Source organism: Chamaea fasciata, unplaced genomic scaffold, assembly GCF_029207755.1.
Source record: "Chamaea fasciata isolate MVZ Bird 193981 ecotype frontalis unplaced genomic scaffold, bChaFas1.0.hap1 SCAF_6, whole genome shotgun sequence".
NCBI classification, from domain to species: Eukaryota; Metazoa; Chordata; class Aves; order Passeriformes; family Sylviidae; genus Chamaea; species Chamaea fasciata.
This window is the reverse complement of record NW_027094091.1, coordinates 68256990-68266353: the sequence shown is the minus strand read 5'-3', so window position 1 is coordinate 68266353 and position 9364 is coordinate 68256990.

Genomic DNA, 9364 nt, shown 5'->3' with positions numbered 1-9364 from the left:
TTCTTTTAAACTGAACACATTCTTCTCAAATTAAAATATAATTATGGACGTGATGTACTCTGAACATTTCATTTATTCGAACTGAAAATTATATTATCTGCAAACTGCTTTAAAGCCAAAACAAAAACCCGAACCTAATTATAGCAGCAGTGTGGAGGAGGTCGACTAGGATATTGTATGATACATTTTGACAGCTGCTTTTTATTGGAAGGTTGTCAGGACCCTCACAAAACTGTTTTGAAGTGCTTGAAATGGGTGAATCCAAAATCTGTAGTTGTTGTGTCGCCAGCAATCCAGGCAAAGGTGTGTTCTCATCTCTGCGGGACTTCTCAGCTGCATTCAGGAGCTTTTGCTGAAGTAGTAAAGGGTAAAGCTGAACCTTTATTTAGCACATAGAAGTCTCCAAAAATGTTCATTGGAGGAGAGACATTTCAGATATTTTGAATTTTAAAGCTTTAGCATGGCACTTCACTGTTATAGTTGTGGTCCATAGGTCAGTGGCAGATGAGGCGGTTAGAACAGTAACTAAAATCCATCCTTAACCCCTTCCTTTCTTCCACAGATGTTGCCATGTGTACATGCAGTCCTCTGACTTGGCGAATGCTCTCTGCATTGCAGTGGTTTTTCTCTTATTAATACGTGTATTAATGCATGTTCTGTCCCCTCTTTGCTGCATGTGGGTCCCTGACACCAGCGCTGGAGAATCTTATCAGTGCATCTGATGATAAACCTAAGGGTGGTATCAGACAAGTTCAAGGATAAGGAATATTCAAGAACCTTGTGAACATTTGGTGACTGGAACTTTGTTCACAGTGAGGATAGTATGTGGCTTTGGTTTCTTGGAGTATCATGGGGCAAATGGTGTTTGATGGCCCTGCTGGAGAGGGATGGTTTCGACTCTTAAAAACCCCAAAGAACAGACAGAAAGGAAGAAAAAGGCAAAGAAAGAACTTGGGAGTTCTCTTCATCCTGTGGAAATGGCAGTTTGTACTGGGCTTTTTGGAACATTGGTTTATTCAACGTGTGAGGGAATATTGAAAAGAAAAAAACTTCCCTAACTGTGGGTTCAAGGAAAACTTGTCTATTGAGGTAGTCAAAAATCCCCTTCTTTAGAAGGCTGCCAAAACAAAAGGTGGAGGCAGTGGAGGACTGCAGTTCAAAAGGAGGAAGTGGTGTTCCTGACAATGGAACTGCGAATGGTGGATGTGATTTTCACTTTAATGCATTGCATTCTTTCCCAGAGTGTCTTTGGTGCCAGATCTTATGCCTAATGGTGGCATGCATCTGGATAGGGAAAACTGGAATAAATTACATCCTGTATAGTAGCTGTCATTGTTAAATAGAGAACTTTTTCTGAGATTTAATAACTCATGTCATTCTTAAAAAGAAGCAGAAAATATTTTCTTGATACCCCATATAGGCACATTAATCAACAAGTTACACCATGAGTGATTCTGACTCCGAGGCTGAATGTATTTAGAGATACACTTTTTCAACAAATGCTCATTTACATCAACTGACATTGACTCAGACTTTAGGGGAATCAGATTTGCTTTGATTTAGCTGAACTGTGAAGTACATTTGAGATTTATTTCTTTTTCAAACCGTCTGCTGGTATGAATTCCAGAAGTGTTTACTGGAATTTCAACAGAGACACAACAGAACTATCCCAGGTGTTTTTATTAACATCATGATTCTAAGACTATAATTACTTGGAAAATACTGCTAATTAGGATTACCACATGGCTTAACAGTAACTGAGGAACCTGCCTCCCCTTTAGCATAAGCAGTTTGGTCATGTCTGTCCTTGGTTTCATGGTCAGCAGTTGTGTTTGCAAGTGGGGCTCAGGGCATGGAGTTCGTTTGTTAGCAATGAGCGTGAAGTCTTTGATGAGAGAATGCATCCCAGCTCCCAGTGGGACATTATCATGAGAATTTTTGGTGGTTGTGTGTTAATGTTTATGGCTTCTGTGAAAGAAATGCTTTTTATGAGGGGATCTGTAACTGACATTTCTAAGTCTTTTGTACAGAGAATTCTTGGGACCTACTTATTTGACAGATTTGCATGTACCACATCCAACCTGTACTTGAAAGAAAGGGTTGTATTTAAAGCTTCACTTTGTATCCAAATAATGAACGTATAAGCAAAAGCACAGAATGTGGCTCGCTTTGGTCACCTGTTTGGTTTCAGCTGGCTGAAATGAACTTTCAGTAAGTTGTGTTCCTACCCTGACTGCATTGCAATGGTTTTTCTCTTACTAATACCTGATTTAGTTAAATGTCAGCGTTTTTAAATCATATGCACTAGATCATGAGGGTCTAGTTAAGTGTTGAAGGGCTGTTTACTGTAGTTCTGCTCTCCAGCACTCTGAGAAATGGTGACCTGCTGGGCATTTCCCTCACCGAGATCCTTTGGAAGTTGTCATAGTACTCTTGGAAAGCTTCACCAGCATGTCCTCCAGAGCACTGCAGTGATTTGAGAGTTAAGTGATTTAACTCACAGCAAAACTTGGCATTTGGCTGGGTTAGGAGTTGCAGAAGTTGGCTTGATCAGTGATTTATAGATGTTGAGAAGATGTTGAACAACGATTTTTCAGGAGCACTGTAAACAAAGCATGTTTATATTAGTGATTCTTTGATGTGAAAATCTATTCAAAAGGTGCCAGGGCGCTATCTGAGAACAGCATCAAGACCCATCCCGATGTGTAATTTCACAGCAGGCGTTTCCTGCTGTTACTCTGTGGGGTTGCACCTGGTGGGTGGCACAGCTGACAATGCCTGTCCAGGTACAGTTGTTAATGAGTTTTTCAATGAGCTAAGAAGGCTCTCACACAACAGCAAAGAGGCATCGGGTAAGCCGCCGGGAGCCGGCTGTTAGCATCAGCCTTGTGCAAACTTTCTAACTGTCAGGAGTGCTGCCCAAGGAAACGGAACTTCTTCCTAACCAAGCCAGTTTTCGGATGTGCTCAGGATTTGCTAGCACTTATGATTTCAGATGAGAAATAAGAGCCAAGTCACAATTACACCTCAGGAACAAGTGGTATAAGATACCTGAGGGGAAGATGACCAGTGGAAAGTAACCTGTGTGGTTCCAGTTGTAAGTTTCTCTGGGCTGTTGAATGCTGGGAAACATTTCTGAGTAACTTGACTACTTTTTAAACTTCAGCTTAGGATATCTTTGCTTGTCTTTTCAGATGCATAGCTTATATTTCCAGCTGTATTTCAGACAAACGGGTTGACTGAGGGGTTTTACTGATACAAGGAAGCAGGGTGTGCTTGGGAATGCTGCTGACAGGGAGACTCGAAGGGAGTTACCAGTTGGATTTCATTAGAAATGCAGACAGATACTTTTCTCAAGAGAGTTTCTGCTCTACTTACGCTTTTTTCCCAACCAAGGGGCAGACCGCACAGGACAGCTTAGGAAGATACCAAACGTATGGAGCTCATACAGGCTGAAGTTCTTTTATCTTTCATCTATGCAAACAGAACAGGGATCAGGCATGCTGATGGAGCATGGTCAGGACAGGTCTGTAATCGTGATTTAGCTGCCGCTCAATGAGCCCCATGCTAGGTCAGGTTTCTGAGCTGTCCTTTCCAGGGCTGCTTTGCTTGAAACCCGAGAGTTTCACTAATCGGTGCTGTGGATGCCAGGGCAACACAAATTACCACAGACCTCCCCACAAAACTCTGATTCCACATGTTGGTACCTCCTTCAGCATCTGCAGTGGGCTGTGAAAAGAGCCTGGAAATTCATAAACTTAAAGAAGGATGAAAATAGGAGCAATGCTATGCAAGCTATGCTCTTGGGCCAGGATCCAATTTCCTGAACTCTTGATGAAGTGGATGAAGGAAATGCAAAGAAAAGCTACCAACAGCAAAAGGGAGGCACAGCTTAGCAGAGGAGCACGTGGGCAGTGGGGGAGTTGTGGTAGAGAGGCCAGAGCTGCAAACTCACCCTGATGAGGTGACAGAAGGACAGTGGTGGCTGCTGCTGAGCCCAGCCCCGAGGCAGCGCAGCCAAGTGTGGGATGGCTGCTATATGAATCCAAGATTGCCGCATGTGTTTGACTGATCACAGAAGTGATCACAGCAGAAGGCTCTGGTGTGACCGGGGAGACAGAGAAGCTGCACTCTGTTTTTGTACTTGAAAGGCTGTTTCCCCCTAAGAAGTCTGTCCTGTCACAGCCAATAGAGGCAGGCTTGGCACCTGGGGAAAGACTGCAAAGAACTGATAGAGGACGGTGTCTCCCTTGTCTCCTTTCCTTCATTCTTCTCTCTCCAATCATCTGTCTTCTCTGTGAAGAAACAACAGCAGTTCCATAAATGGAGTCCTGGGTAATGCTTTCTGTCCCAGTGTCACTGGGATTTAATTAGTGCAAGGCTCTGCATGCTCCACAGCTCCTTGGTGCCAGCGAAGGAGCCAAGCAGCAGCTCAGCAGTACTTTTGCTCTGGCTTTGGAGTAGTGGTGTCTTTGAAAGAGCCTCAGAGGAAATCTCTGAGATGTGAAGGATGTGTTGAATGCTAGGAGACCAGCTCCTTAGTGATTTCAGCTTTATTGGGAACAGTCTGGGAAGGGGGCCCGTGGGGTATGTGCACACCACGGCTGCTCCCACTATGGCGTGGAGGAAGAGGAGGAGGAGGATGTCAGCTCCGTCATCTGGCAGATCTGTGTCTTCCTTCCTCACAAGAGTCCCCAAGAAGATGCCTGCTGGTTTCAGGTTCAGGGTCCCCAAGTCACTTCTGGCTCACTTTGGTTAGGGTGACGAAGGCCAGGGATCCTGACTAGAGCTTTGATGTCGTCCAATATTCCTTCTGGTTAGAAGTGTTACTTCAGCTCTTTACCTGCATGGTGGCTCGTGGCTAGTTGTTTTTAGGGGTCTCCACTAGGCGAATTCCCTCACCACTAAGTCCCATGGGAATCTGATATTTGCATACCAGGTGATGTCATCCTCCTCCTCATGGTCTCAGGTGGTTCGCCATCTTGGAGGACAGGAGAGCAGTGGGGGCCACACCCAACGGTAAAGGAATTTACACAACAACTCATTCAACCAACAACTCATTATCCTCATTAACTTATAACGTAGGAACTTCGTGTCAACTTTCTAACAATTTATTCTCTACTAAAGAAAAGCCCTCAGAACTAGGTCCTCTGGAGAGTACTTCCTCAGTTCCTTCCAGTGAGGACTTGGCATTCCATGCCTGCAGTAAAATCTGTTGACAGCACAGCACATGCTGCCAGTTTTGGTCGCAGCTTGCCTGGAGATGGTTGTTGTGGGGCGATGGAGTGCTGAACTTTTGGTTGGGGGCACGAAATACATGGAAGACACCAGAAAGCAAATAACTGACCAGTGTGAGGCAGCCGTGACAGTGGTTTCTGGTGTGCTTCAGCTCAGGCTGCTGAGCCATGATGAATGTGGCACAGTCCAGCGGTGCCGGTGACACAGCCTCTGCTGAGCAGCAGCATGTGGCCACGGCAAGTGGTCGTGCATGTGTTTCCTGGGAATAACCTCTTTCCAGGGCAGCACAGTGTGATTCCATTTGGCTCTGCATTGCTCCCCGCTTTCCTGTGCCAGCAGCAGGAAGGGTGGGAGAGTCAGCCCTTAGGACTGGGAACGGAAGGAGCATGTCTGCCCAAGCTGCAGCTGTGACAAAAGTCCCTCTGCCACTTCAGCACCCTTGGCGATGCCACTGTTCATTTTATCTCTCTTTTTTTTCCTGTCAAGAGAACATTTTGTTGAGGAAACAAAAGCCTTCAGCCTGTCAGCCCCATGAGCTGCATGTGTAAGTCATTAAGAATGTGGCTGTTGAGTATCTCCTAGATCTGGAACCAAATGCGTGTGAGTCCACAGAACGGGCTTGGTTCAGTCGACCAAAATTATAGGGTCGCTCTAGTTTTCTCTTTTTTAATTGATGGCAGAGTAATAATGTGGTCATAGTAGAAAGTCACGTGATTCATAATCAGATGGTCTAACTGCTGACTTACGCCTTATAAATCCACATGCATACCTTCCAAATGCAAGGCAGAGAGCAGCAAGACATCTTTCGGATGTATAGCCGAGGCTATTTTCCGATCGAAAATATGCACCTAAATCCCACTGACATGAGAAATCGGCAAGCAAAGATGTGCTTTGACAAGCCCCTATGTCTATTTATAGGCAGGTCTGTCAAATTCAAGGCAAACTTGTATCTTTTTTGTCCGCTTCCAACTATGTTTGCTGCCACATTCTTCTGGCTAGTTGTGGGCTGCTGGAGCTTCACAGGAAACCATCTGTACAGTGGCACCACCCTGTAATTACACAGAAAGGGTTCTCCGACCTCAGATTGTGCTGGTAGATTTGTTCACAGGGCGTTCCACGTGTGGCACTCGCATCCACCTGGCCCACAGAGGCAGTTCAGTGAAACAAATCCACCCTGGGCTGCTTTCACCATGTGAGGAATTGTTCCTGAAGTAATTAAAATCCTCTTTCCAAAAACCCCAAAGGTCCAACACACAAGGGTATCATGTGCCACTCAGTGAAGGTCATCCACAGGCTTCAACTCCAGCAGGTTGAATTAAGAAGTCAGACTGCTAGCTCCCGAAGTCAGAGATTTTTCCTTGGCTTTTGGGTTGTTTGTTTGTTTGTTTGCTTTCCACATGAGGTTTCCACATGTTTGGTCAGTGCAGGCTGCTTTTTTCAGTCTGTGTTCTGTCTTCTCTTTTTACTTCCCTTACTTACTGGTACTGTAGTTAAGCCCTCTGTGAGGGATTCTCACTTCTGACCCTCTCCCAGTGCTTGATTGGACTGATGGGTGGATTTCTCTCCTGCCATGACAGAGGCAGAGGCATTTCAGCGGCGCTGAAAGTAACTGAAGTCTATTTTACAGACTATAACTATAAACTATAGGTTTTATAAAACTAAGAATCTTTGGAGCAGGAATGCTAAGAGAGAAAATTGCTTCCCCAAAGGCTGCTTTGCTTGCAGGTGCATTCCTTAAGGCAGAATTGAATTGGGGTGCTCTGCCCAAGGAAAAGTGGCAGGCAAAATACCCTGGATGCTCAGTGTGCTGTTTCTGTGTGTGTTAAATTTGGTATTTATTAATGAAAATCTGCAAGCATCTTCTGCAACTTGCCAAGAGAGGTGCTAGTGAAAGCTCTCTGCCCTGAAGAGTTTGCAAACTTCCTTTCCAAGCCTACCCCTGCTCAGCATCTGTGCAGAACCACAAACTCGTGCTTCCCTCCCCTGAATTGGGGAATAAAACTGTAACTGGCCCAATCTGGAGGAGTGAGAACTTCTTCGTGGTCTCATCCAGCAGTGCCAGCACTGAGTACATGCAGGGAATACAACTGAGGCTCATGCCCTGAGGCTGTCAAGCAGATTTGACAGATGTTTCAATAAACAGCATTTTTAAAAAGAAAAAAAAAAAAAAAAAGAAAAGGGAAGTCTGGGAACAACTCGTTCATTTCAGCAGTTGGAGGCATGACATTCATTACAGTCAAATCTGTTCAAATATCCTTGACAAATACCAGGAAAAAGTGTCTGTAGACTGGTGGGTTGTTTTTAAACGGTCACTCCTTGATTAAGAAAGAAAAAAAAAAAAGATAGATGGATGTGACAGGCTGTGAGGATTGCAATCCCTTCTGTTCTCTGGGAGAAGTAGCATGACTGCCCAGAAGTGCGGCAGGTGCAGGACAGGAGCCTCAGTGTGGCTTGGGCTTGACCTGCCCTCTGGTTAGGGAAAACTCTGTGGCATCAACAAGGTGTGGCCTTTGAGAAGTCTCACCTCCTGAGCAGGTCATACACAGTTAGGCAGATGCACATAAAATTCTCTTTCTAATTAGCATTTCCAAATCAACAGCTCAACTGACTTCTGTGTCTGGTGACATGAGAAATGAGTACGCTGTTGTACAATCAAAAGCATCTAAACTTCCATATGTTAACAGCAAGTCACTTCAGCTTTGATTTTACTTCTTTTCCTGTCTTTCTCCTTTTAGGTCATTTTGGGTTTCTTTCCCCCTTTCATGGAAATTTGAGGACTCTGGTGGAGATCTGAGCTGCTTTTTATGTTTAGTGAGTCTGTCTAGGGCCCGGGATTTTAAACATGTTTTGGCTGACCTGAGTAAAGCTGGTTTTTAACTGTATCTATAAACCTTAAGCCATCAGTCAGTGCCTGTTGTGTCTCACATGGATTTTTGCCATGGTCCTTCAGGTCTCATAACTTGAGAGTGTGATAAAAAAGCAAATGTTTGTGGAGCTACTAGCAGCTGTCATCATACCTGGAGTTCAGCTCTCCTCGGTTTTGTGTCAGAGTATATTCTGCAAAATATGTATGGTTTGATTCCTGCTTGCTCTCCTAGGGTACATCAGAACCAGCATCAGAAAAGGAGAAAAAGACATTTTGCAAACTATGCTTAATTGTGCCTTGCTGTGGCTAAATTTGGGAAAGAGCTTGCTCTGCTACTTTTGGAGAACGACTTGGCTGTAGCTGCTAGTACCAGTTGGCCCCTCTGCACCTGCCAGGCACAAGCAGTTTTCCAGCTGCCCCCAGAGGCCAGGGAGGAGTACGGGGAGGGAGGCTTCGGAAAAGCAAACACGATCACTGCCTTGAAGATGTTATTGTGGAAACTCAGGTGACCAGGGGGTGACGTGCTTGTTTCAGTCCCTGCTGTTCCAGAGGAAGATTCTTAAAATCTGAACAACTCGTTGCTGTTTCAGGATGATTGTTGGTTGCCAGGTAGCCTGGCCTCTGGCATCAGGGTGGGCTGCGTGTATCTCCTTAGGGAATTAGAGGACAGGCTTAGAGTCTGTCAATGGCAATAACTTTGGCTGCTGTTGATGAAGAGTAGGAGCATCAGGCAGAGCCCTGGCCCTGTGTTTTGCCCTGGTGGCTGGAGCTGAGATTGTCAAAACATCATGTTTGCCAAGGTGGTGGGACATCCTGGGGTGGGCACAGGTTGTATCTGTTGAGAACAAAATAAAGCTGAGGTTTTATAGATTTGCTGACCGAAATGGACTCCATGTCTTGTGAGGCAGAGCCCTGATCCAGGGAGGATGTGCTCCCATGCAGGACCAGGCTGGGGACCCTCTGCTCACCTAGATCAAGAAGGGGGATCTGTTCCCCTCACTTAACTTCCCCCCTCCCCCCCCGCCCTTTTTTTGACTCATTTTGAAAGTAAGAACAAAAAAACCAAACACTCCCTGCAAGTTCAAAGATATGCAAATGAATCCTTTACTGTTTTGACAGTGATTTTTTTTTTCCCACTGGAAAACAAATTATACAAATGGACTTGTGAAAAGCCAAGCCCTCAGAACTGGGCAGAGGCTGCGTTCCTGCAGTGTGAGGTGAAATGGAAACGCCGCACACCTGCCCGCAGCTGCCTTCCTG